The sequence below is a fragment of the Triticum urartu genome, chromosome 5 (genome assembly GCF_003073215.2).
Source record: "Triticum urartu cultivar G1812 chromosome 5, Tu2.1, whole genome shotgun sequence".
NCBI lineage: Eukaryota > Viridiplantae > Streptophyta > Magnoliopsida > Poales > Poaceae > Triticum > Triticum urartu.
In genome coordinates, this window is record NC_053026.1 from 352530473 (window position 1) to 352556019 (window position 25547).

Below are 25547 nucleotides of genomic sequence, written 5' to 3' on the forward strand. Positions count from 1 at the left end.
AATGTTTGGGGCTGCGATGCTTAAGGCTTCAGCCAGAGAAGCTCGAACCCAAAGCGAACAAACACATCTTCATAGGATACCCAAATGTGACAGTTGGGTATACCTTCTATCTTAGATCCGAGGGCAAATTGTTTGTCGCTAAGAACGGGTCCTTTCTCGAGAAGGAGTTTCTCTCAAAAGAATTGAGTGGGAGGAAGATAGAACTTGATGAGGTTGTCGAACCTTTATTTCAACCAGAGAATGATGCAACACAGAAAGATGTTTTCTGTGGCACCTACGTCTGTTGAATAGGAAGTTAATGATAGTGATCATGAAGCTTCGGATCAAGTTGCTATCGAACCTCTTAGGTCGACAAGGATATGTACTACTCCTAAGTGGTACGGTAATCCTGTCTTAGATATCATGTTGTTAGACAACAATGAACCTATGAGCTATGGAGAAGTGATGGTGGGCCCGTATTCTGACAAATGGTTAGAAGCCATGAAATCCGAGATATGATCCATATATCAGAACAAAGTATGGACTTTGGTGGACTTGCCCGATGATCGGCAAGCCATTGAGATAAATGGATCTTTAAGAAGAAGACGGACGTGGGCGGTAATGTTACCGTCTATGAAGCTCGACTTGTGGGAAAGAGTCTTTTCACAAGTTCAAGGAGTTGACTACGATGAGAATTTCTCACCCGTAGCGATACTTAAGTCCGTCGGAATCATGTTAGCATTAGCTGTATTTTTCGATTATGAAATCTAACAGATGGATGTCAAAGCAAGTTTTCTTACCAGTTTTTGTAAGAAAAATTTGTATGTGATACAATAAAAGGTTTTGTCGATCCTAAGGATGCTAAAAGGTATGCTGGCTCCAGTGATCCTTCTATGGACTAGAGCAAGCATCTCGGAATCGGAATATATGCTTTGATGGAGTGATCGAAGCTTTTAGGTTTATACAATGTTTGCTAGAAACTTGTATTTACAAGAAAGTGAGTGGGAGCACTACAACATTTCTGATAAGTATATGTGGATGACATATTGTTGATCCGAAATAATGTAGAATTTCTGGAAAGCATAAATGGTTGTTTGAAGAGTATTTTTTCAAAGGAAGACCTGGATAAAGCTGCTTACATACTGGGCATCAAGATCTATAGAGATAGATCAAGACGCCTGATGATACTTTGAAAGAACGCACACCTTGACATGTTTTTGAAGGAGTTCAAAATAGATCAGTCAAAGAAGGGGTTCTTACCTGAGTTGTAAGGTGTGAAGTTGAGTAAGACTCAAAGCTTGACCACGGCAGAAGAAAGAGGAAGGACGAAGGTCGTCCCCTATGCTCTTGTCATAGGCTCTATACGGTATGCCATGCTGAGTACCGTACCTGATGTGTGCCTTGCCACATGTCTGGCAAGAGGGTACCAAGGTGATCTAGGACTGGATCACCAGATAGCGGTCAAAATTGTCCTTAGAGGAATAAGGAAATGTTTCTCGGTTATGTAGGTGATAAAGAGTTCGACGTAAAGAGTTACGTCGATGAAAGCTTAACACCTATCCGAATAGCTCTGAGTAGAGATACCGGATACGTATAATGGAGCAATAATTTGGAATAGCTCCAAGTGGAACGTGGTAGCAGCATCTACGATATGACATAAAGTTTTGCGAAATACATAGGGATCTGAATATGGCAAGACCCGTTGACTACAACCTCTCTCACAAGCATAACATGATCAAACCCAGAACTCTTTGAGTGTTTATCACATAGTGATGTGAACTAGATCATTGAGTCTAGTAGACTCTTGGATGTTGGTCACATGGCGATGTGACCTGTGAGTGTTAATCACATGGCGATGTGAACTAGATTATTGACTCTAGTGCAAGTGGGAGACTGTTGGAAATATGCCCTAGAGGCAATAATAAATTAGTTATTACTATTATATTTCATTGTTCATGATAATCGTTTATTATCCATGCTAGAATTGTATTGATAGGAAACTCAGATACATGTGTGGATACATAGACAACACCATGTCCCTAGTAAGCCTCTAGTTGACTAGCTCATTGATCAATAGATGGTTACGGTTTCCTGACCATGGACATTGGATGTCGTTGATAACGGGATCACATCATTAGGAGAATGATGTGATGGACAAGACCCAATCCTAAGCCTAGCACAAGATCGTGTAGTTCGTTTGCTAAAGCTTTTCTAATGTCAAGTATCATTTCCTTAGACCATGAGATTGTGCAACTCCCGGATACTGTAGGAGTGCTTTGGGTGTGCCAAACGTCACAACGTAACTGGGTGGCTATAAAGGCACACTATAGGTATCTCCGAAAGTGTCTGTTGGGTTGGCACGAATCGAGACTGGGATTTGTCACTCCGTGTAAACGGAGAGGTATCTCTGGGCCCACTCGGTAGGACGTCATCATAATGTGCACAATGTGACCAAGGAGTTGATCACAGGATGATGTGTTACGGAACGAGTAAAGAGACTTGCCGGTAACGAGATTGAACTAGGTATCGGGATACCGACGATCGAATCTCGGGCAAGTATCGTACCGCTAGACAAAGGGAATTGTATACGGGATTTATTAAATCCTTGACATCGTGGTTCATCCGATGAGATCATCGTGGAGCATGTGGGAGCCAACATGGGTATCCAGATCCCGCTGTTGGTTATTGACCGGAGAGTTGTCTCGGCCATGTCTGCATGTGTCGGAGTAAATAGCCATGGGTAGCCTAGCCGGCTTCCCCTGGCCCTTCTGAAAAAATTACGAGCCTGTCCGGCTCTCAAGAATCCAAGACATGGGGCCGCCTTCCCCTTGCTGGCTGCCACCCAGGCCGGCTTTCGGAAGGCGGCCCGACTTTAGCCCTCATGAAGAAAGCCATGGGAGGGCCGACTTCGAGAAGCCGACCGCGAGAAGGCCGACTCCAAGAAGCCGGCTCCCACAAAGCGGTCGAGACCGTACCCTCAAAGTTTGCATCCACCTAGCGGCGATGGGACGGGGCATGGCTACAGTAAAGCCTGCCACCCCCGAATCCCGGAGCACGCCTGGCACAGTGCGCCGTACGGAGTGGCCATGACCCGTCCGGCGCGGCACTGTTGCCATGTTGACCCTGATGTCATCAACGACGGGCTACCAGTACGGCCCGCGGGCGGTGGGCCCCTGCGGGCAGAGAGATGCCCGATGGCGGCCAGGCCTCCCCCAGTCGGCCTGAGACGGGGCCGGCTCCCTGCAGCCGGCTCGCTTCCCCCCTTGAAGGAGATGCCCCATTAAGGAGACAAGACGCGGTAAGGCTACAGCGATCGCCCGCCGGACGGCGGCACTGTAGCCGCGCTTACCTCAACGAAGCCCTCGTCATCAGGTTGAGGCAACAGTTACCAACCACCGACGAGACCCTTGGCAGTGGGGCCTGCCTGTTGCCAAGGAGTTGACCGCCGGCGGGACCCACCAGTCGACGGGCCCCAGCAGCCGGCGCAGAAGCCGGCGAGCGCAGTCACAGACGGCTGGGCCCCGCGCCCAGTCGGATTACCATTGTACCCCCGGGGATAGGCCTATATAAACCCCCCGGGGCACCCATGCAAAGGGTTCGACCCCCTGCTAGTCCTAGACACCACACAAGGAGAAGAAGCAAGCTAGCCGTACTCTTCTTCCTCCTCCCACCGAACAGCTCAAGGAGCGTTGTGTAGCTACTTGTCCATCTAGTGATCATGCGGAGACCCCGCAGAGCAGCAGTAGGGGTGTTATCTCCACGGAGAGCCCCGAAGCTGGGTAAGATCCGCCGGCGTGCATGTCTTCTCCTTATCCCGTTTCCAGGCACCGGCGACGTCTTACTGGCTCCCACAATGATAAGCCATCCGTTGGCATATGTCGCACCTACCACCCGACATTTGGCGCCCACCGTGGGGCCAGGTGCACCATCGTCCGAAGACCTGTTCTGGACGGGAACCCTCTTCCTCCCCAGCGAGCGTAGCCAGCCCGGCACGCCCGATGGCGCTTGCCACGACGCGCTGCAAGGCATCACTAGCGTCTGCGCGGCGAGCAGCCTCGCCGATCTCCTCGACGAAACCCTCACCTCCGACGAGCTCGCCTCCGATGCGGGCACCGACCACCTCGCCAACCTCCTCGGCCAGCTCCATGTCTCCAGCGAGCCCGCTGTGGATCTGGAGTCGGTTGGCTCCACCGACCCGATGCCTGTCGACTCCGACACGGCCTCCTACGACACCTTCCCCACCAAAGTCACGATCTACAACGACCCGCTTCCTCGAGCCGACGGCTGCGATGCCGTCACCACTGAAGTGATGGTTGTCGGCCACGGCGGCCCGGCCGACGAGAGCGCCCACGACGCCCCGCACGCGGCGGCCCACGACTTGTCCACCCCCTCCCGGCTGATGCCGATGACGAAGCACTGGAGGCGTGCCGCCTCACCCTCCTCGCAAAGGGCCGGAGGCTGGCCTCCGTGAGACGCCTCACTTAGGCCTACCAGCGCGAAGCTGACCGTGCTGCCTTCGGCACGCCGGCCCCGGGCGGGCCAAGCCGGGCCGGCATTGTCAAGCAACGCGGCACCGTCATCGCCGACACGTTAGGAGTCGACCGCCCATTCTACGCCACTCCACTTGAGAACCTGCGCACCGCCCAGGCGGCCGTAGACGAGCTAGACGGACTGGGGGCCGAAGAACTCCCCCACATGACCCGACGCATCCAGCAGCTGATCGATGCAGCCGCGCAGCGGCACGAAACCGACGCCCGTGCGGGAAGCCCTCCCCCGCGCCGAGATCACGGCGCGACATCCCGGACACCGACTACGAGCAACACCCGCGCGCGGCGCGAGAAAGAGCCGGCTACCAGCCGCAGCCGGACCCGAATCTCCATCAAGCGAGACGCGGACGGCCGTCCCCGAGCCATGGAATGGTGGGGCAACCCGCCTCCGCCTCGACCCCGTGGAGAGAGATATCCCACCCCGCCGCCGGTGGCGCACCCGACTCTCAGCGGCCGACTAGGTCACCACGAAGGAGTCGGCGAGAACGACGCCCGTCATCGGATCGACCGCCTGGCGCGATCCCTGGCGCTGGAAGAAGAAGACGATGTCGGCCCGCCTTGTTTCGACCCCCGCATCCGCGACGAGCCCTTCCCCAAAGGGTTCTCGCTCCCAAGAGACACGCCCAAGTACAACGGCTCCGTGAAGCCGGAGGACTGGCTGATTGACTACTCCACTGCGGTTAGCATAGCCAACGGCAGCCGGCGCGTTGCCGTGAAGTACGTGCCCCTCATGCTGCAAGGCACGGCGCGAACCTGGCTCAACAGCCTCAAACCACGCAGCATCAACAGCTGGCTAGACTTCATAGAAGCCTTCATCCGCAACTTCACCAGCACCTACAAGCGGGCTCCCAAGCCCAGACAGCTCTCCTTGTGCGTACAAGGCCCCGCCGAGTCCACTCGCGACTACCTCACGCATTGGGCCGAGCTCCGCAACTCTTGCGAAGGGGTGCACGAGGTGCAAGCCATAGAATATTTCATAGCCGGATGCCGAGAAGGCACCCTCCTCAAGCACAAGCTCCTCTGCGACGAGCCGACTACCCTCGACGAGCTTCTGGACATAGCGGACAAGTACGCCACCGCCGACTCCTCGATGAAGACCGAGCTTCGGGTAGACGCGTCCGGAAAAGTACTCAACCCGGCGCCCAAGACGACGGCTGGGGATTCCGGCCGACGCCCACACTCGAACGACCACAAGCGCAAGGGCCCCGCGCCGCCTCCCGCCAGTCAGCAGGTGGCCACAGTTGAAGACGTGCCGCCTGAAGGGCGACCCGCGCCCAAGAAGCCCAAGGGCGGCAGGCCGGCTTGGCAGCCGGCCTTCTCCTACGAGCAAACTCTCGACGCCCCCTGCAAGTTCCACAGCGGCGCGAAGCCGTCCAACCACACAACCCGGAAGTGCCATTGGCTCACCCGAATCTCCAAAGGCGAGGGCTCACGCCGCCTCCGCCTGCCGGCCCGCCGCCTCCGGCCGCTCGGCCCGCAGTCGGAGCCGTGCACGACGAATTCCCCGACGAGCAAGCAACCTACATTGTCTTTACAAGCCAGCCTGAAGACCGGCGCAGTAGATGCCGAGAGCACCAGGAAGTCAGCGTGGTCACTGCCAACCCCGCCGGACACATGCATTGGTCAGAAAAGCCCAGCAGCTGGAGCCGGGCCGACCATCCAGAGGTGATGCCATCCCCCGGCTCTTATGCATTGGTCCTGGAAGCCACCCTCGCGACGGACAGACGCGCTGCCCGCTTCTCCCGTGTGTTGATAGACGGCGGGAGCAGCATCAACATCCTGTACCGTGACACCCTGGAGAAGCTAAATGTCAAGACGAAGCAGCTCATGCCTACTCGGACAGTGTTTCATGGCATCGTACCCGGCCTGTCCTGCGCCCCCATTGGCAAGATCAAGATTGATGTACTTTTTGGGGACAAGGAGCATTTCCGCCGGGAAGCGATCTGGTTTGAAGTGGTGGACCTGGAGAGCCCTTACCATGCATTGCTTGGCCGACCTGCCTTGGCCAAATTCATGGCAGTTCCCCACTATGCATACCTCAAGATGAAGATACCAAGCACCAAAGGCGTCATCACCGTAGCCGGCGATTACAAGAAGTCCTCTGAGTGCACGGCAGCCAGCAGCCGGCTGGCCGAGTCCCTTGTGATTGCCGAAGAAAAGAAGATGATGGACCGAGTCGTGGCCATAGCTGGCAAGCAGTCGGCCGTGTCCCCCGACCCCAAGGAGCATGATGCCCAAGGATCTTTCTAGCCGGCCAAGGAGACGAAGAAGATACCTCTTGACCCCGAGCACCCAGAGAGGTTTGCCGCCATCGGGGCAAACCTGAACAGCAAATAGGAAGGCGAGCTCGCCGATTTCCTCCGTGAGAATCGGGACATCTTTGAATGGTCCCCCAAGGACATGCCGGGTGTTCCGAGGAAATTCGCCGAGCACAAACTACACGTCCGAGAAGACGCAAAGCCAGTCAAACAACCCCTTCGCCGACTATCGGAGGAGAAACGCAGGATTGTAGGGGAGGAGATAGCCCGGCTTCTGGCAGCCGGCTTCATTATGGAGGTTTTCTTTCCAGAGTGGCTCGCCAACCCGGTCCTCGTGCTAAAGAAGAACAACAAGTGGCGCATGTGTATAGACTACACAAGCCTCAACAAGGCCTACCCCAAAGATCCCTTTGCCCTGCCAAGGATTGACCAAGTGATAGACTCCACGGCCGGATGCGAGCTGTTGAGTTTCTTGGATGCTTACTCAGGATATCACCAGATAAAGCTGGATCCGGACGACCGCCTGAAGACCGCCTTCATCACGCCATTTGGAGCCTTCTGCTACCTGACTATGACATTCGGCTTGAGAAATGCCGGTGCTACTTTTCAGCGTTGCATGCAGAAGTGCCTCCTCAAGCAACTCGGCAGAAACGCTCACGTTTACGTGGACGACATTGTGGTGAAGACGGAGAAGCGCGGCACCTTGCTGGGAGACCTCAAGGAAACGTTTGAGAACCTACGCCAGTTCCAAATCAAGCTCAACCCCGAGAAATGCGTGTTCGGAGTGCCAGCCGGCCAGCTCCTAGGCTTCCTGGTCTCCGAACGTGGCATCGAATGCAACCCGGTGAAGATCAAGGCCATCGAGAGAATGGCGATCCCCACCAAGCTTCGAGACATCCAAAAGTTCACCGCATGCTTGGCCTCCATGAACCGCTTCATCAGCCGCCTCGGAGAGAAAGCTCTCCCCCTCTACCGCCTCATGAAGAAGAGCACTCACTTCGAGTGGAACGACCAGGCCGACCAAGCTTTTCACGAGCTGAAGAAGATGCTGGCCACGCCACCCGTCCTGGCGGCGCCGACTGAGAAAGAGCCCATGCTCCTCTACATCGCCGCAACCAGCCGGGTGGTTAGCACCGTCATCGTAGTCCAACGCCCAGAAGAAGGCCGAGCCCAGCCGGTCCAGAGGCCGGTGTATTATTTGAGCGAGGTGCTGTCCGCTTCAAAGCAGAACTATCCGCACTACCAGAAGATGTGTTACGGCGTGTACTTCACTGCCAAGAAGCTGAAGCCCTACTTTCAAGAGCATCCCGTCACGGTCGTATGCACTGCCCCGCTGGCCGAGATCATAGGCAGCCGGGACGCATCCGGCCGGGTGGCGAAATGGGCCATCAAGCTAGCCCCTTACACAATCTTCTACCAGCCCCGCACCGCCATCAAGTCCCAAGCACTGGCCGACTTCCTCGTCGACTGGGCCGAGACCCAGTACCTGCCGCCGGCTCCCAACTCCACCCATTGGCGCATGCACTTTGACGGGTCCAAGATGCGCACCGGCTTGGGAGCTGGCGTTGTCCTTACCTCTCCTAAAGGCGACAAGCTCAGATACACGCTACAGATCCACTTTGCCGCCTCCAACAACGTGGCCGAGTACGAGGCGCTCATACATGGGCTCCGGCTTGCCAAAGAGCTCGGCATTCGCCGGATCCTATGTTATGGCGACTCGGACCTGGTGGTTCAGCAATCATCCGGCGACTGGGATGCCAAGGACGCAAATATGGCAAGCTACCGCTTCCTGGTCCAACAACTCAGCGGATACTTTGAAGGATGCGAGTTCCTCCACGTACCGCGAGCCGACAACGAGCCAGCCGATGCCCTGGCTCGAATAGGCTCTACTCGGCAAGCAATACCAACCGGCGTCGCTCTACAACGCCTCCTCAAGCCATCTATCAAGCCGTCTCCAGAGTCCGACTCCATCTTCGTGCCGCCTGACCCCGATGCGGCCGGGTCCGGCTCAAAGAACCAAGCGGGCGACCCCGGGACTTCAGTAGTCGGCCCGGGGACTTCGGCAACCGGCTCGGGGACTGCAGTAGCCGGCTCAGGGACTGCAGTAGCCGGCCCAGGGACTGCACCAACACAACAGCCGGCGGCCGACTCCAGCATTTCACCACCCAGCCCGCCCACCCTGGTGGCAGTAGCCACATTGGCAGCAGGAGAAGTCGTGGCTCCGTCATGGGCTCAGTCCATCCTCAACTTCCTAGTAAACCAAGATCTGCCGGCTGACGAAACAGAGGCAAGACAAATCCAACGTCGAGCCGGAGCATTCACAATCGTCAACAGAGAACTCGTCAAACGTAGTGTCACTGGAGTCCTCCAACGGTGCGTCGAGCAAGAGAAGGGCATTGCAATCCTCAGAGACATTCACCAAGGAGAATGCGGCCACCATGCGGCCTCAAGATCACTTGTCGCCAAAGCCTTCCGCCATGGTTTCTTCTGGCCGACTGCTTTGGATGACGCCAAAGAATTAGTTAAATATTGCAAGGGGTGCCAACTCTTCAGCTCCAAGCAACACATGCCGGCTTCGGCACTCAAGACCATTCCCCTCACTTGGCCCTTCGCCGTTTGGGGACTGGACATGGTGGGCCCATTCAAGACGGCGCGCGGCGGCATGACGCATTTGCTCGTCGCCGTGGACAAATTCACCAAGTGGATTGAGGAAAAGCCGATCAAGAAGCTGAATGGGCCGACTGCTGTGACATTCATCGCAGACATAACAACTCGGTACGGCGTGCCACACAACATCATCACCGACAATGGCACGAATTTTGCCAAAGGAGCCTTGGCACATTTCTGCGCAGCCCAAGGTATTCGGCTGGACTTAGCGTCCGTCGCCCACCCGCAGTCAAACGGCCAGGTCGAGCGAGCCAACGGCCTCATCCTCTCCGGCATCAAGCCCCGACTGGTCATACCTCTAGAGCGTTCAGCCGGCTGTTGGCTCGATGAGCTGCCGGCTGTCCTCTGGAGTCTGCGCACTACACCAAACAAGTCAACCGGCTTCACCCCTTTCTTCCTTGTGTATGGTGCCGAGGCGGTCATCCCAACTGACATCGAGTTCGACTCGCCTCGAGTAACCATGTACACGGAAGCGGAGGCCAAGGAAGCACGAGAAGACGGCGTCGACCTATTGGAAGAAAGCCGGCTGTTAGCCCTCAGCCGGTCTGCCATCTACCAGCAGGGTTTGCACCACTACCACAGCCGGAAGATCAGGCCAAGATCTTTCCAAGAGGGCGATCTTGTGCTCCGGCTGATCCAGCGAACAGCCGGCCAGCACAAGCTCTCGGCCCCTTGGGAAGGCCCCTTCATCATCAGCAAAGCTCTAGGCAACGACTCCTACTACCCGATCGACGCACAGAAGCCGAAGGCACGCAAGAGAGACGACTCCGGCAAGGAGTCGGAACGACCATGGAACGCCAACCTCCTTCGAAGATTTTACAGTTGAAATGCAGTATGTATCACGCTAACTTTTGTATTAAGTACGAGACAAAAGGCCCCCCGAGGAGGGCTCGGGGACTGCCATCTCTTATCTATGAATGAAAAGTATCATGCTTATGATCTTGTCATTTCATTTACTTGTTCCGTCCGGCACCGGGTTCGACTAGTCGGCTCGGGGACTGGCCGACTGGAGTTATATTAGAAGTCCTACCCGCAGTTAGACAAGTAGTGTGCCGGCTCCCAAGCCTTCTCTTGCCAAAAGTCGCAGTTCGAAGAACCGGCTGTCCGGCTGGCAAGAGTTAAAGGCAGGAAGGGGCGCCCACACGAAAAATGGCTAGGGACTAACGGACTAATATAACAAAAGCCGGTTTTTCTCCCACCGCCGACTGGCTACCAGAGTAGCCGGCCGGCCGGTTTCCATACACTTCACTTCAATCCAAGAAAGCTCGAGTACTTGCCTCCCCAAAGAGGGAAGGCGGCAAAGGAAAAGGCCTAAGGATAAAAAGCATACGCGAATGGAAACCAAACATGCACATAATAATATTTACATAAAAGACCTCCGAGAGGCCAGCATTCAACATAGTTTGGATACACCCCCAGTGGGTGGAACTGCGAAAACTTAATGAAGATTGTTCAAAAGACAACAAGCAGGAAAAATAAGGACGGCAGGTCAAGCTGGCGGAGCGACCGATGAGCCGGGCTGGTTGGCGGAGACGGTTGTGCCGGCTGAAGGAGCGGCCGGCTGGCGAACCTCGGCTTGGTCACCGCCTCCCGCAGAGGGCGCGCTTCCACGCGCCTCGTTGCTGGAGGCACGGTCGGCCTGAGGTCGGCCGGTTGTTCCACCAGCCGGCTCGACGTCTTCGCCGTCCTCCTCTTCGTCATCCTCGCCCTCGTCGCTGGAGGCGATCTCCTCTGCCGAGTCCTCGCCCACCGCCGGGTTCAGCCCGAACCACTCCTCCGGCTGGGCAACACCGTCATCATCGATTTCGGGTGCAAAAACGCTGATGTCGGTGCACTCGGCGATCGTGGAAGCCTGCTAGGCGATAGCCGGCCTCACCTCTTCCAGCTCCGCGTCGGCCTCCATCCGCCAAGTGCGCAGCTGGTCCAGGCTCAGCCCTGGGTACCAAGCCCGAACGAACTCCAACGCCCGCCCGGCTTCGAGGCGGGCCGCCGACGCCTTCCAAGCCTCAAAGCGACCGACTACGACCTCCAGCCAGTCGACAGTCCGGCTTGGGGTGCGGGGGATCGTCTCGCCAGGCCAGAGGGCGGCCAACACTTGCGCCCCGGCACGTTGGAGCCGGCGAAGCATCCGATGAGCTGGCTGCAACCGCGCCTGGACAGCCAAGAGCTGCTCCTCAAGCGTTCGGTTCGCATCCGGCGCGATGTTGGCCCCCGCCTGACGGCGCGCCTCGCGATGGGCTTCGATGCTTTGGGCGGCGAAGGCGGAGTAGCCGGGGAAGTAGTCTGCACAAAAAAAAATAAGCAGCAGCACAAGTTAAGCCAAAAACCCAGGCGGCAAGGGGCAGGAGAGGAGCGAGGAAGGCGGCTTACCGTCGATCAAGTCCTCGATACGGCCGAAGCCTTCATCCAGTGCTCGCCGGGTCTCAGCCCAGCTCGCCGCCTCGGTCTCAAACTCTGCCTTCAGGGCGGCCTCGCTATCCTGTGCTTTCTGCAGGGCCGCCTTGTGGCTCTTCTCTTGGTCGGCCAGCTTCTTGGCCAGGCGATCACGCTCCTGGACCAAGGCAGCGTACTTGGCATCCTTGGTATGAAGGGCGGCCTGCGCTTCGCCGAGCTCCTTCCTCAAGTCGGCGTTGGCCCCTGAAGACAAAGAAAAAGAAAAACCAATAAGGAAAAAGTCGTCAAGAAAGATCCGACCCGACTGCTCAGCAGTCGGCTCGAATCTCGGGGACTACACCCAGTGGGTGCGCTGACGCGCCCCCACAGGAGACAGACAAGATCAAGTACTTACTTCGGCTGTCGGCCAGGTCGTCGGTCCTCCGACCCAACTCCCGAGCCTGGGAGTTGAAGGCGGCAGCACGGGAGTTATGATATTCCTGGGAGTTTAGACAAGAAGCAAAAATAAGGTAGCCGTCAAGAAAGATCCGACCCGACTGTGCAGCAGTCGGCCCGAATCTCGGGGACTACACCCAGTGGGTGCGCTGACGCGCCCCCACTGAAGAAATCAAGATATCAAAGCGGCCAAGAATGGAAGACTCACCCGGATGGCAGCCCGCGTCGACAGGAACTCCTGAGTGTACTGCTGCAGCAGGGCGGCCTGAGCTTGAAGCCGGCTCCGGACCTCTTGAGCCGCCACATTCAGCTCGCCAGTCCCCCCGCTGGGAGTCCACTCGGACGTGGCGGTGCTGGCCGTCTCCAGAGCCTCCGCCGACTGACCGGCGCCCACGACTTGGCACGACTCCGGCGGAGCGGCGCCTCCCCTGCGCGCCGGCGCGTCACCGGCTGCACCTCGAGGCCGGCTCTGTCCTCCGGCTCACCCCGGCCGACTCCTCTGGCACCGCTGACGATTGGCTGCCTTGGCCCGCTCTGGTTGGCGCTGCTGGCGGCGCTCTCCTCGCGAAGGCCACGGGGTCCTCCCCCCTCTCCATCAGCGGTGGGTCTTGGACGATTTCCTCCGCCAAGGGCAATGGGGTGTCAGGGGCCATGACTCGGAGGGGAATGGCGAGCAGCGGAGGCTGGTTGCGCGAGCCCTCCACCTCCGTCTCCGCGGTCGCTGCCTCCGCCTGGGCCTTGGCTGCCGCGTCGGCCTGCTCCTTCACCGCCTGGGCGGCCGCTCTTTTCGCCGCCTCGCGCTCCTCCCGCGCCTCACGGGCGTTCCGCTCCGTGGCCTCCCTGAGGTCGGCGCGAGGGTCCACGCGGCAGGAGCTCGAAGACCCTCCAGCCGGCCCCACTACGGAGCTGCCTGGACCCCACTCAAGGGAAAGCGGCGCCCTGTCCAGCAAGCGGGATAGGGTCAAGAAGAATTTTCGAACAAGAGAGAACGATGAAAAGCATGCGACAGGGCAATTGACGACTTACGCTGAGACCGCCTGAGGCTGCTTCACCGCCTTGCGGAAGCGGGCCGCTTTCACAGCCGCCTCATCTCGCTTGGTCGCCGCGGTGGAGGCTTTGGACTTCTTCGGCCAACTGCCGAAGAGGCCTGAAGCGGCCCGGCGCTTCTGTGCGCCGCCGCCGGCAGCCGGCACGATGGACGAGCCCGCGCCCTGATGGTCGGCCGCCGGCTGGCGACGCGGGGCGACTTCGGCTTCAGCATCATCCGGCCAGTCCTCGAAGCTGGCGGTAAGCCTTGAGCCCCCGGGCTCGGCGTCGTCCCCCACGATGGCGTCTTCCATGGCGGCCGCCCCCAAATCCGGGTCGTCGACGTCGTCCGCCATGCGGTCGGGGGCATACTGGCGTTCTATCCCCGCTGCTCCGGTCGTCGGCGGGAGAAGGGGGTTCTGCTAAGAAGAACCGACTAATCAGAAGCCGGCCATCATAAAGCCGGCTACCAACGAAAAGAAGAAAGAGAGGAAGGCTTACCACGGGCGGAGGGTTGGCGCGAGAATACGGCGCCTTGCCGTATCACCAGTCTTTGGCGAGCTTGCAATTGGAGATGTAATTTACCATATACGATACCTCCGCATGAGGCATCTCCCTGGTGCTCAGCCGGCTTGGGTCGAAGCGGCCGCTCATCTGGCACATCATGTGGGGCCGGCTTTGGAGAGGAGATATCCGGCGCTCCACGAAGGCGGCCACCAAGTCGGCCCCGCTCAGGCCTTCCGAATGGATCATCACCCGAAGCCGGGAGACGGCAGCGTTCCCGGCCTGAGACAGTGACCGGGACCGGAAACTCCATGAGGGCTGCCTCACAGCCGGCGGGCCGGCTACGTAAGCCGGCAGGTTGATGTGGTCTCCTTGCTCGGCGACGTTCTTCACGTAGAAGTATGACTTCTGCCAGATCTTCACCGACTGGATCAGGGGAATGGGCGGGAACGGGTTGTTCTCGCCCGCCCTCCTCATGGCGATGAAGGCCCCGCAGGGGGCGGGCACGCCTGCGACGACGGTGCCGAGTTTTCTCTGGAAGAACTCCCCCCAGAGCTCCAGCGTGGGGAGCAGCCCCAAGAAACCTTCGCAGAGGGAGACGAAGGCCGACAGTAGCATCACCGCATTGGGCGTGAGGTGATGCGGCTGAAGGTTGTAGAACTCGAGGAAGGAGCGCAGAAATCCGCTCGCCGGAAGGCCGAAGCCGCGCAGGAAGTGCGAGCGGAAGACGACCCGCTCGCCCTCCTCCGGTGCCGGCGAAATCTCCGTCTCCGGCGCCAGGCAGACCCGCACGAGGTTGGCATAGGGCAGGAGCCGAGTCTGCCGAAGGAACTCAACGTGGTCCTCATGGACGTTGGAGCCGTCCCACGAGCCCGACAGCGCCATGGGAGCAAGACGACGTGGAGGCGCGGCGGCGCTAAGACGGGAAGCTGCGGCGGCAGCGAGAGGAAGAAACGAGTACGAGAAGGGGCGGAGCGAGAGAGAGCGTGCGAACCTCTGTCGCTCCCCCTCCTCCCCCTACTTATAGGCTCGCGTGGTGGAGCCGAGGAGGCGCGGCGTGGGGAAACATGGGGATCGATCGTGCCCACTCCGCCACGTCCTGCGTTTATTACGCCCTAACAGCGAAATAAAACCGCCACGGGAAGGCGAGCGGTCCATGTGGGCCACGGAAGATCCGCGCTTGGACCGATGCCTGCGAGTGGCGGGCCCGGGCCTGCGGCGACGTCCCGTTGCGCGCGTGCGTTGGCAGGATTTCCTCGCCACGTGGCCCACGTTCCCGCCTACGAGAAGCGGAGCTCTCTGAAGTCGGCGCGCACAAGCAAAGCCGGCCCCGCAGGATAGGAAGCTGACCGAGCTTCTCGTCCCCTTATCAGCCTCGAAGCTCGCTCAGCTTCAGGGACTACTGTCGGAGTAAATAGCCATGGGTAGCCTAGCCGGCTTCCCCTGGCCCTTCTAAAAAAATTACGAGCCCGTCCGGCTCTCAAGAATCCAAGACATGGGGCCACCTTCCCCTTGCTGGCTGCCACCCAGGCCGGCTTTCGGAAGGCGGCCCGACTTTAGCCCTCATGAAGAAAGCCATGGGAGGGCCGACTTCGAGAAGCCGGCCGCGAGAAGGCCGACTCCAAGAAGCCGGCTCCCACAAAGCGGTCAAGACCATACCCTCAAAGTTTGCATCCACCTAGCGGCGATGGGACGGGGCATGGCTACAGTAAAGCCTGCCACCCCCGAATCCCGGAGCACGCCTGGCACAGTGCACCGTACAGAGTGGCCATGACCCGTCCGGCACAGCACTGTTGCCATGTTGACCCTGATGTCATCCACGACGGGCTACCAGTACGGCCCGTGGGCGGTGGGCCCCTGCGGGCAGAGAGACGCCCGAAGGCGGCCAGGCCTCCCCCAGTCGGCCTGAGACGGGGCCGGCTCCCTGCAGCCGGCTCGCTTCCCCCTCGAAGGAGATGCCCCATTAAGGAGACAAGACGCGGTAAGGCTACAACGATCGCCCGCCGGACGGCGGCACTGTAGCCGTGCTTACCTCAACGAAGCCCTCGTCATCAGGTTGAGGCAACAGTTACCAACCACCGACGAGACCCTTGGCAGTGGGGCCTGCCTATTGCCAAGGAGTTGACCGCCGGCGGGACCCACCAGTCGGCGGGCCCCAGCAGCCGGCGCAGAAGCCGGCGAGCGTAGTCACAGACGGCTGGGCCCCGCGCCCAGTCGGATTACCATTGTACCCCCGGGGGGTAGGCCTATATAAAACCCCCGGGGCACCCATGCAAAGGGTTCGACCCCCTGCTAGTCCTAGACACCACACAAGGAGAAGAAGCAAGCTAGCCGTACTCTTCTTCCTCCTCCCACCGAACAGATCAAGGAGCATTGTGTAGCTACTTGTCCATCTAGTGATCATGAGGAGACCCCGCAGAGCAGCAGTAGGGGTGTTATCTCCACGGAGAGCCCCGAAGCTAGGTAAGATCCGCCGGCGTGCATGTCTTCGCCTTATCCCGTTTCCAGGAACCGGCAACGTATTACTGGCTCCCACAATGATAAGCCATCCGTTGGCATATGTCGCACCTACCACCCGACAGCATGACTCCCGAACCCGTAGGGTCTACACACTTAAGGTTCGATGACGCTAGGGTTATAGGGAAAGTATGTACGCGGTTACCGAATGTTGTTCGGAGTCCCGGATGAGATCCTGGGCATCACGAGGAGTTCCGGAATGGTCCGGAGGTAAAGATTAATATATAGGAAGTTGGTTTTGGCCACCGGAAGTGTTCCGGGCATCACCGGTAGTGTACCGGGACCACCGGAGGGGTCCGGGGGTCCACCAGGTGGGGCCACCAGCCCCGGAGCCCTACATGGGCCAATAGTGGGAAGCGACCGGCCCCTAGGTGGGCTGGGGCGCCTCCCACCAAGGCCCAAGGCGCCTCCAAGAGGGGAGGGGGGCAAACCCTAGGGCAGATGGGCCCTAAGGCCCACCTCAGGTGCGCCTCCCCCTCTCCCCCTTGTGGCCGCCACCCTAGATGGGATCTAGGGCTGCCGCCACCCCTAGAGGGGAAACCCTAGGTGGGGGTGCAGCCCTCCCTCTCCCCCTATATATAGTGGAGGCAAAGGGGCAGCCCAACACATGAAGTTCCTCCCCTGTTGGCGCAGCCCTACCCCTCTCCCTCCTCGTCTCTCGTAGTGCTTGGCGAAGCCCTGCTGGAGTCCCGCGCTCCTCCACCACCACCACGCCGTTGTGCTGCTGCTGGATGGAGTCTTCCCCAACCTCTCCTTCTCCCCTTGCTGGATCAAGGCGTAGGAGACGTCACCGGGCTGTACGTGTTTTGAACGCGGAGGTGCCGTCCGTTCGGCACTAGGATCATCGGTGATTTGGATCACGACGAGTACGACTCCATCAACCCCGTTCACTTGAACGCTTCCACTTAGCGATCTACAAGGGTATGTAGATGCACTCTCCTTCCCCTCATTGCTAGATTACTCCATAGATTGATCTTGGTGATGCATAGAAAATTTTAAATTTCTGCTACGATCCCCAACAGATAAAAGTGAGCACAAACGGTATTGCAATGCGTTGAAACAAGGCCTAGGGTTCATACTTTCACTAGTGCAAATTCTCTCAACAATAATAACATAATTGGATCATATAACTATCCCTCAACATGAAACAAAGAGTCACTCCAAAGTCACTAATAGCAGAGAACAAACAAAGAGATTACTGTAGGGTATGAAACCACCTCAAAGTTATTCTTTTTGATCGATCTATTCAAGAGTCCGTAGTAAAATAACACAAAGCTATTATTTCCGTCCGATCTATCATAGAGTTTGAACTATAATAACACCTTAATACACAAATCAACCAAAACCTTAATGTCACCTAGATACTCCAATGTCACCTCAAGTATCCGTGGGTATGATTATACGATATGCATCACACAATCTCATATTCGTCTATTCAACCAACACAAAGAACTTCAAAGAGTGTCCCAAAGTTTCTACCAGAGAGTCAAGATGAAAACGTGTGCCAACCCCTATGCATAAGTTCATGAGGTCACGGAACTCGCAAGTTGATCACCAAAACATACATCAAGTGGATCACGTGATATCCCATTGTCACCACAAATAAGCACATGCAAGACATACATCAAGTGTTCTCAAATCCTTAAAGACTCAATCCTATAAGATAACTTCAAAGGGAAAAGTCAATTCATCACAAGAGAGTAGAGGGGGAGAAACATCATAAGATCCAACTATAATAGCAAAGCTCGCGATACATCAAGATCGTTCTGAATCAAGAACACGAGAGAGAGAGAGAGAGACCACATAGCTACTGGTACATACCCTCAGCCTCGAGGGTGAACTACTCCCTCCTCGTCATGGAGAGCGTCGGGATGATGAAGATGGCCACCGGAGAGGGGTTCCCCCTCCGGCAAGGTGCCGGAACGGGTCTAGATTGGTTTTCGCTGGCTACGGAGGCTTCTGGCGGCAGAACTCCTGATGTAGGTTATGTTCTGGAGGTTTCAGTATATATAAGAGGTTTTGGCGTCGAGAACAAGTCAGGGGGTCTCCGGGTTGTCCATGAGGTAGGGAGGCGCGCCCCCACCCTCGTGGGCAGTCTGGGACTCTTCTGGCCCAACTCTTTTACTCCATGTCCTTCTTCTGGTCCAAAAATAAGTTCCATGAAGTTCCAGGTCAATTGGACTCCATTTGGTTTTCCTTTTCTACGAAACTCAAAAACAAGAAAAAAAACAGAAACTGGCACTAGGCTCTAGGTTATTAGGTTAGTCTCAAAAATCATGTAAAATAGCATATAAATGCATATAAAACATCCAAGGTTGATAATATAATAGCATGGAACAATCAAAAATTATAGATACGTTGGAGACGTATCAAGCATTCCCAAGCTTAATTCATGCTCGTCCTCGAGTAGGTAAATGATAAAAACAGAATTTTTGATGTGGAATGCTACCTAACATATTTATCCATGTAATTTCTTTATTGTGGAAAGAATATTCAGATCCATAAGATTCAAGACAAAAGTTTAATATTGACATAAAATTAATAATACTTCAAGCATACTAACTAAGCAGTCATGTCTTCTCAAAATAACATGGCCAAAGAAAGCTTATCCCTACATAATCATATAGTTTGGTCATGCTCCATTTTCGTCACACAAAAATGCTCTCATCATGCACAACCCCGATGACAAGCCATGCAATTGTTTCATACTTTAGTAATCTCAATCTTTTTTCAACTTTCACGCAATACATGAGCATGAGCCATGGATATAGTACTATGGGTGGAATAGAATATAATGATGGGGGTTGTGTGGAGAAGACAAAAAAGGGGAAAGTCTCACATTGACGCGGCTAATAAACGGGCTATGGAGATGCCCATCAATTGATGTTAATGCGAGGAGTAGGGATTGCCATGCAGCGGATGCACTAGAGCTATAAATGTATGAAAGCTCAGAAAAAGAAACTAAGTGGGTGTGCATCCAACTTGCTTGCTCATGAAGACCTAGGTCACTTGAGGAGGTCCATTGTTGGAATATACAAGCCAAGTTCTATAATGAAAAATTCCCACTAGTATATGAAAATGACAAAACAAGAGACTCTCTATCATAAAGATCATGGTGCTACTTTGAAGCACAAGTGTGGAAAAAAGATAGTAGCATTGCCCCTTTTTATTTCTTTTTTGGGCCTTCTTTTTGGCCTTTCTCTTCCTTTTTTTATTTGGGACAATGCTCTATTAATCATGATCATCACACTTCTATTTATTTACAACTCAATGATTACAACTCGATACTAGAACAAAATATGACTCTATATGAATGCCTCCGGCGGTGTACCGGGAAGGGCAATGAAACAAGAGTGACATGTATGATAAATTATGCATGGGCTTTGCCACAAATATGATGTCAAATACATGATCATACAAAGCAATATGACAATGATGAAGCGTGTCATGAATGAAAGTGGAAAGTTGCATGGCAATATATCTCGGAATGGCTATGGAAATGCCATAATAGGTAGGTATCGTGGTTGTTTTGAGGAAGATATAAGGAGGTTTATGTGTGATAGAGCGTATCATATCACGGGGTTTGGATGCACCGGCGAAGTTTGCACCAACTCTTGAGGTGAGAAAGGGCAATGCACAGTACCGAAGAGGCTAGCAACGATGGAAGGGTGAGAGTGCGTATAATCCATGGACTCAACATTAGTCATAAAGAACTCACATACTTATTGCAAAAATCTACAAGTCATCAAAAACCAAGCACTACGCGCATGCTCCTAGGGGGATAGATTGGTAGGAAAAGACCATCGCTCATCCCCGACCGCCACTCATAAGGAAGGAAATGAAACAACACCTCATGCTTCAAATTTGTCACACAATGGTTACCATACGTGCATGCTACGGGACTTGTAAACTTAAACACAAGTATTTCTCAAATTCACAACTACTCAACTAGCACGACTCTAATATTACCATCTTCATATCTCAAAACAATCATCAAGTATCAAACTTCTCATAGTATTCAATGCACTTTATATGAAAGTTTTTATTATATCCCTCTTGGATGCCCATCATATTAGGACTAAATTCATAACCAAAGCAAATTACCATGCTGTTCTGAAAGACTCTCAAAATAATATAAGTGAAGCATGAGAGTTCATCTATTTCTTCAAAATAAAACCACCGCCGTGCTCTAAAAGGATATAAGTGAAGCACTAGAGCAAATGACAAACTAGTCCGAAAAAATATAAGTGAAGCTCAATGAGTAGTCGAATAATTATGCAACTATGTGAAGACTCTCTAACATTTAAGAATTTCAGATCTTGCTATTTTATTCAAACAGCAAGCAAAATAAAAGAAAATAAAATGACGCTCCAAGCAAAACACATATCATGTGGTGAATAAAAATATAGCTCCAAGTAAAGTTACTGATGAACGAAGACGAAAGAGGGGATGCCATCCGGGGCATCCCCAAGCTTAGGCTCTTGGTTGTACTTGAATGTTACCTTGGGGTTCCTTGGGCATCCCCAAGCTTAGGCTCTTGCCACTCCTTATTCCATAGTCCATTGAATCTTTACCCAAAACTTGAAAACTTCACAACACAAAACTTAACAAAAAACTCGTAAGCTCCGTTAGTATAAGAAAATAAATCACCACTTAGGTACTGTTATGAACTCATTATAAATTCATATTGATATAATATCTACTGTATTCTAACTTCTCTATGGTTCATACCCTCCGATACTACTCATAGATTCATCAAAATAAGCAAACAACACAATGAAAACAGAATCTGTCAAAAACAGAACAGTCTGTGGTAATCTGTATCAAACGTATACTTCTGGAACTCAAACAATTCTCAAATAAATTGGTGGACCTGAGGAATTTGTGTATTAATCATATTAAAAAAGAATCAACTTAATCGCACTCTCCAGTAAAACCTGGCAGCAAAACTCGTGAGCGCTAAAGTTTCTGTTTTTTACAGCAAGATCACAAAGACTTCACCCAAGTATTCCCAAAGGTTCTACTTGGCACAAACACTAATTAAAATCATAAAACCACATATAAACAGAGGCTATATGAATTATTTATTACTAAACAGAAACAAAAAGCAAGGAACAAAAATAAAATTGGGTTGCCTCCCAACAAGCGCTAACGTTTAACGCCCCTAGCTAGGCATGATAATCAACTTGCATACGAAGGTAAAACAAGGATAACTTTAAAACTTTAAGCACATAGAGAGGAAACTTGATATTATTGCAATTCCTATAAGCATATATTCCTACCTCATAATAAATTTCAGTAGCATCATGAATGAATTCAACAATATAACCATCACATAAAGCATTGCTCTCATGATCTACAAGCATAGAAAATTTACTACTCTCCACATAAGCAAAATTCTTCTCATTCGGAATAGTGGGAGTATCATAAGAAACTCGAATACTACAAATTGTTTCCACATTAAAAGTACTATATTCAGGAAAAGGGTAATCATAATCATGACAAGTTTTAATATAATCATCACTACTTTTTATAGCATACGTGTCATCACAATAATCATCATAAGTAGCTACTTTGTTCTCATCATAATTAGTTGAAACCTCTTCCAAGATAGTGGAATCATTACTAAATAAAGTCATGACCTCTCCAAATCAACTTTCATAATTGTCACAATAAGATTCAACACCCTCCAAAATAGTGGGATCATTACTTCCTAAAGTTGACACTCTTCCAAACCAACTTTCATCAATATAACTATCATAAATAGGAGGCATGCTATCATCATAATGAATTTGCATATCAAAACTTGGGAGGTTAAACATATCATATTCATAAAACATAGCATCCCCAAGCTTGGGACAAACATTAATTGCAGAAAATAAATTCTCAAACATGCCATCTTCATCAAACATAGCATCCCCAAGCTTGGGCCTTTTTGTAGCGACCCGACCTCAAACGGTCAAGCCTCTGTGCTTCAGTGTCATCCCTGGATCGGTAATGCTGACACACATAGTACTCGAAGGATTTATAACAGAGTGGCTGTCGGTGTCAAAACCGGCGGATCTCGGGTAGGGGGTCCCGAACTGTGCGTCTAGGCGGATGGTAACATGAGGTAGGGGACACGATGTTTTACCTAGGTTCGGGCCCTCTTGATGGAGGTAAAACCCTACGTCCTGCTTGATTAATATTGATGCTATGGGTAGTACAAGAGTACATCTACCACGAGATCAGAGAGGCTAAACCCTAGAAGCTAGCCTATGGTATGATTGTTGTTCGTCCTACGGACTAAAACCCTCCGGTTTATATAGACACCGGAGAGGGCTAGGGTTACACAGAGTCGGTTACAATGGTAGGAGATCTACATATCCGTATCGCCAAGCTTGCCTTCCACGCCAAGGAAAGTCCCTTCCGGACACGAGACGAAGTCTTCAATCTTATATCTTCATAGTCCAGGAGTCCGGCCGAAGGTATAGTCCGGCTATCCGGACACCCCCTAATCCAGGACTCCCTCAGTAGCCCCTGAACCAGGCTTCAATGATGACGAGTCCGGCGCGCAGATTGTCTTTGGCATTGCAAGGAAGGTTCCTCCTCCAAGTACTTCATAGAAGATTTTGAACACAAAGGTAGTGTCCGGCTCTGCAAAATAAGTTTCCAAATATTGCTATAGAGAGAATAATATTTACACAAATCTAATCTGCTGACGTATTCCGTAGCGTGACATCACACCATGGCCAAGTCTTTATTCGAATCGTTTTACTATCCCACCTCAGCGCGTTTAGCGAGGCAGTTTCCTTGGCACGTCTTGTCAAAGCAGAGATCATGTCCCCTTATTCCGGGATTCTCATCAATACGGGCGTGGGTAACCCAACCGTACCCGTTGGTATGTTTTCTCGATCAAAGGCGAGTCCCAAATGGTCACGGGGAGGGCCCTTGGTATTCAACCTTTTATAAAGAGACCAATGCCTTACTCCTTTCTTTCAATCTCAAACGAGTTCGCCCTTTGCCTCGAGTTCCAACACCCAAGGCTCCAGATTTCAGGCGCTTCAGACCTTCGACAATGTCCAGTTCCGACCTTCGAGGCCGATGGATGCCCTCCTCCGTCACGGAGGAGGACGTGCTGAAGTTGAGAGAGGCCAGGTTCTTGACCGGCGAAATCTCGCATAGGCTGCCTGCTCAAGGGTAGGTCATTCCCACTCCCAAGCCTGGTGAGAGTGTGGTGTTCATGTCTCACTTCCTTCGGGGGCTAGGCTTCCCGACGGATCCCTTCGTGAGGGGATCATGTTTTATTATGGGCTGGAATTTCACGACTTAGCTCCGGAGTCCATCCTCCATATTTCCTCATTCATCGTCGTGTGTGAAGCCTTCCTCCGTATTACTCCTCACTTCGGACTATGGCTCAAGACCTTCAAAGTAGAGCCAAAGATGATTGAGGGACGGCACACTGAGTGCGGAGGTGCTTTTATAAGAAAGAACGCTGGTGCTCCATGGCCCGAGGGCTCTTTTCAAGGGGAGTCTAGCTTATGGCAACGAGAGTGGTTTTATATCACAGCTCCCAGGAGCACCAAGTGGGTGGCGCTGCCTGCTTTCCGCTCGGGTCCCCCGCCACGACTGGCGTCATGGGTCAATAAGGGGCTGGACTGGGGGTCGGCAAAGGATGTGCCCCTGTTGCAGGGCCGCATCCGAGATCTCCTAGAAAGGGACATCAGTCTGGTCGTGATGACGCAGGTTATGTTAATTCACCGAGTTCTGCCCTACAAACATCGCCCCCTCCGCCTGTGGGAGTTCAACTCGGAGGGACCATGAGTTCTCCAACATTTTCTTGGCATGACACCCGTGGAGATGTACAAATTGTTCTTCGGACCACAAGTAGTGTGTCCGGATTCTACGGAGGACGCAGGTCTGAGCTGCAATCGTCCAGATACTCAAGTAAGTAGCCTTGTGCCCGGACTCGCTATCCGTATATTTATCATAAAATTGCCCCTAAAAGAGTTGTCCTTTAAACAGGAGTGGATAGCGAAAGCAAAGCTAATCAGGTGTCCGGCCCCCCTCCCCGAGACCACGCTGGGTCCCGTGCTAGTCAGGATGTTGGAGGTTGTGCCTTTAAAGGAAAGCGAGGGAGGGGACAAGGAAGCTACAGCCTCCTCGAAGGAGGTTGTCCGGAAGGGAGGAATCGAAAATTCCTCTCCTCGGGGGAAGAAGAGGACCGCCTCTGAAGACCCGGAGACCATGGCCTCAAAGCGGGGGAAGAAATCTTCGCCAGAGGGTCCTGTGCTGGGGGATACTTCGGCCGAATTATGCCCTCAAGGGGATCAGCCCTCCACAGAGCCATAAGTAGAGAGGAGTTTTCTTTTTAAGAAACGAGAGAAATCCTTGCTTTATATCTGAGAAAAGTAATCGAAAATTTACCTTGTAGCTCGGACCTTAGCCCTTCTCAGCAGAGCTCGTCTTTGGGGGATCTTCTTCCGGAGATGATGGAGAGCGGAACGCCTCCCCTTGCCGTACCGCCTTGTGAGGCGGGCGACCCTGAGGTATCGTCGCAGAGGGTTTCTCCGAATCCGGCAGGGCCGGAAGGTAGTCATATGGCCCCCTAAAGCCCTCCGTGTCCGACCTTCGAAAAGGGCCATCGGACGAGTCCGGCGCCGTCTGGTGCACGGTTGGAGGAGCTGAAGGATCTGCTAGGGCGAGCATCTATCTCAGAGGAGCACCGTTCATTGATGGGACGGTGATTGAGAGGATTTCATCCGGAGAGAGCGGATTGCACGAGGCCGTTAGGAGTTTGCTGACAGGTTTTGAGGTACGCGAAATAATGTACCCTTTTTGGACAGTTGCGCATAAATAAGATGCGCCCTGTGTAGATAGTAGCCCCTGAGACTCTGTGCGTTGTCAAAAATGATGGCACGCAGAGGATCATAATCCCAGGTCTAATATGCCGCCTTCATACGTAGGTGGCGAAGTGTCCGGTGGCAAGCCGGACTGACGAATTTGCCAAGCTAAAGCGGCAACTTGACGTGGCAGATGCCGACATCGCGCTTGTCAACAAGAGGCTTGACGAGGCGCAAGGTATGTAATTCCTCCGGCGGCACCTGGTAAGAGGAGCTTTATGCTAGTATCTTACAATGTGTGCGCTTGATGTAGATGGTGCTGCTGCCATGGAGAATCTTCGGGCGAAACTTGCCCGAGCCAAGGAGCAAGCGAGGAAAAGTGATGCGGCTGCCGAAAA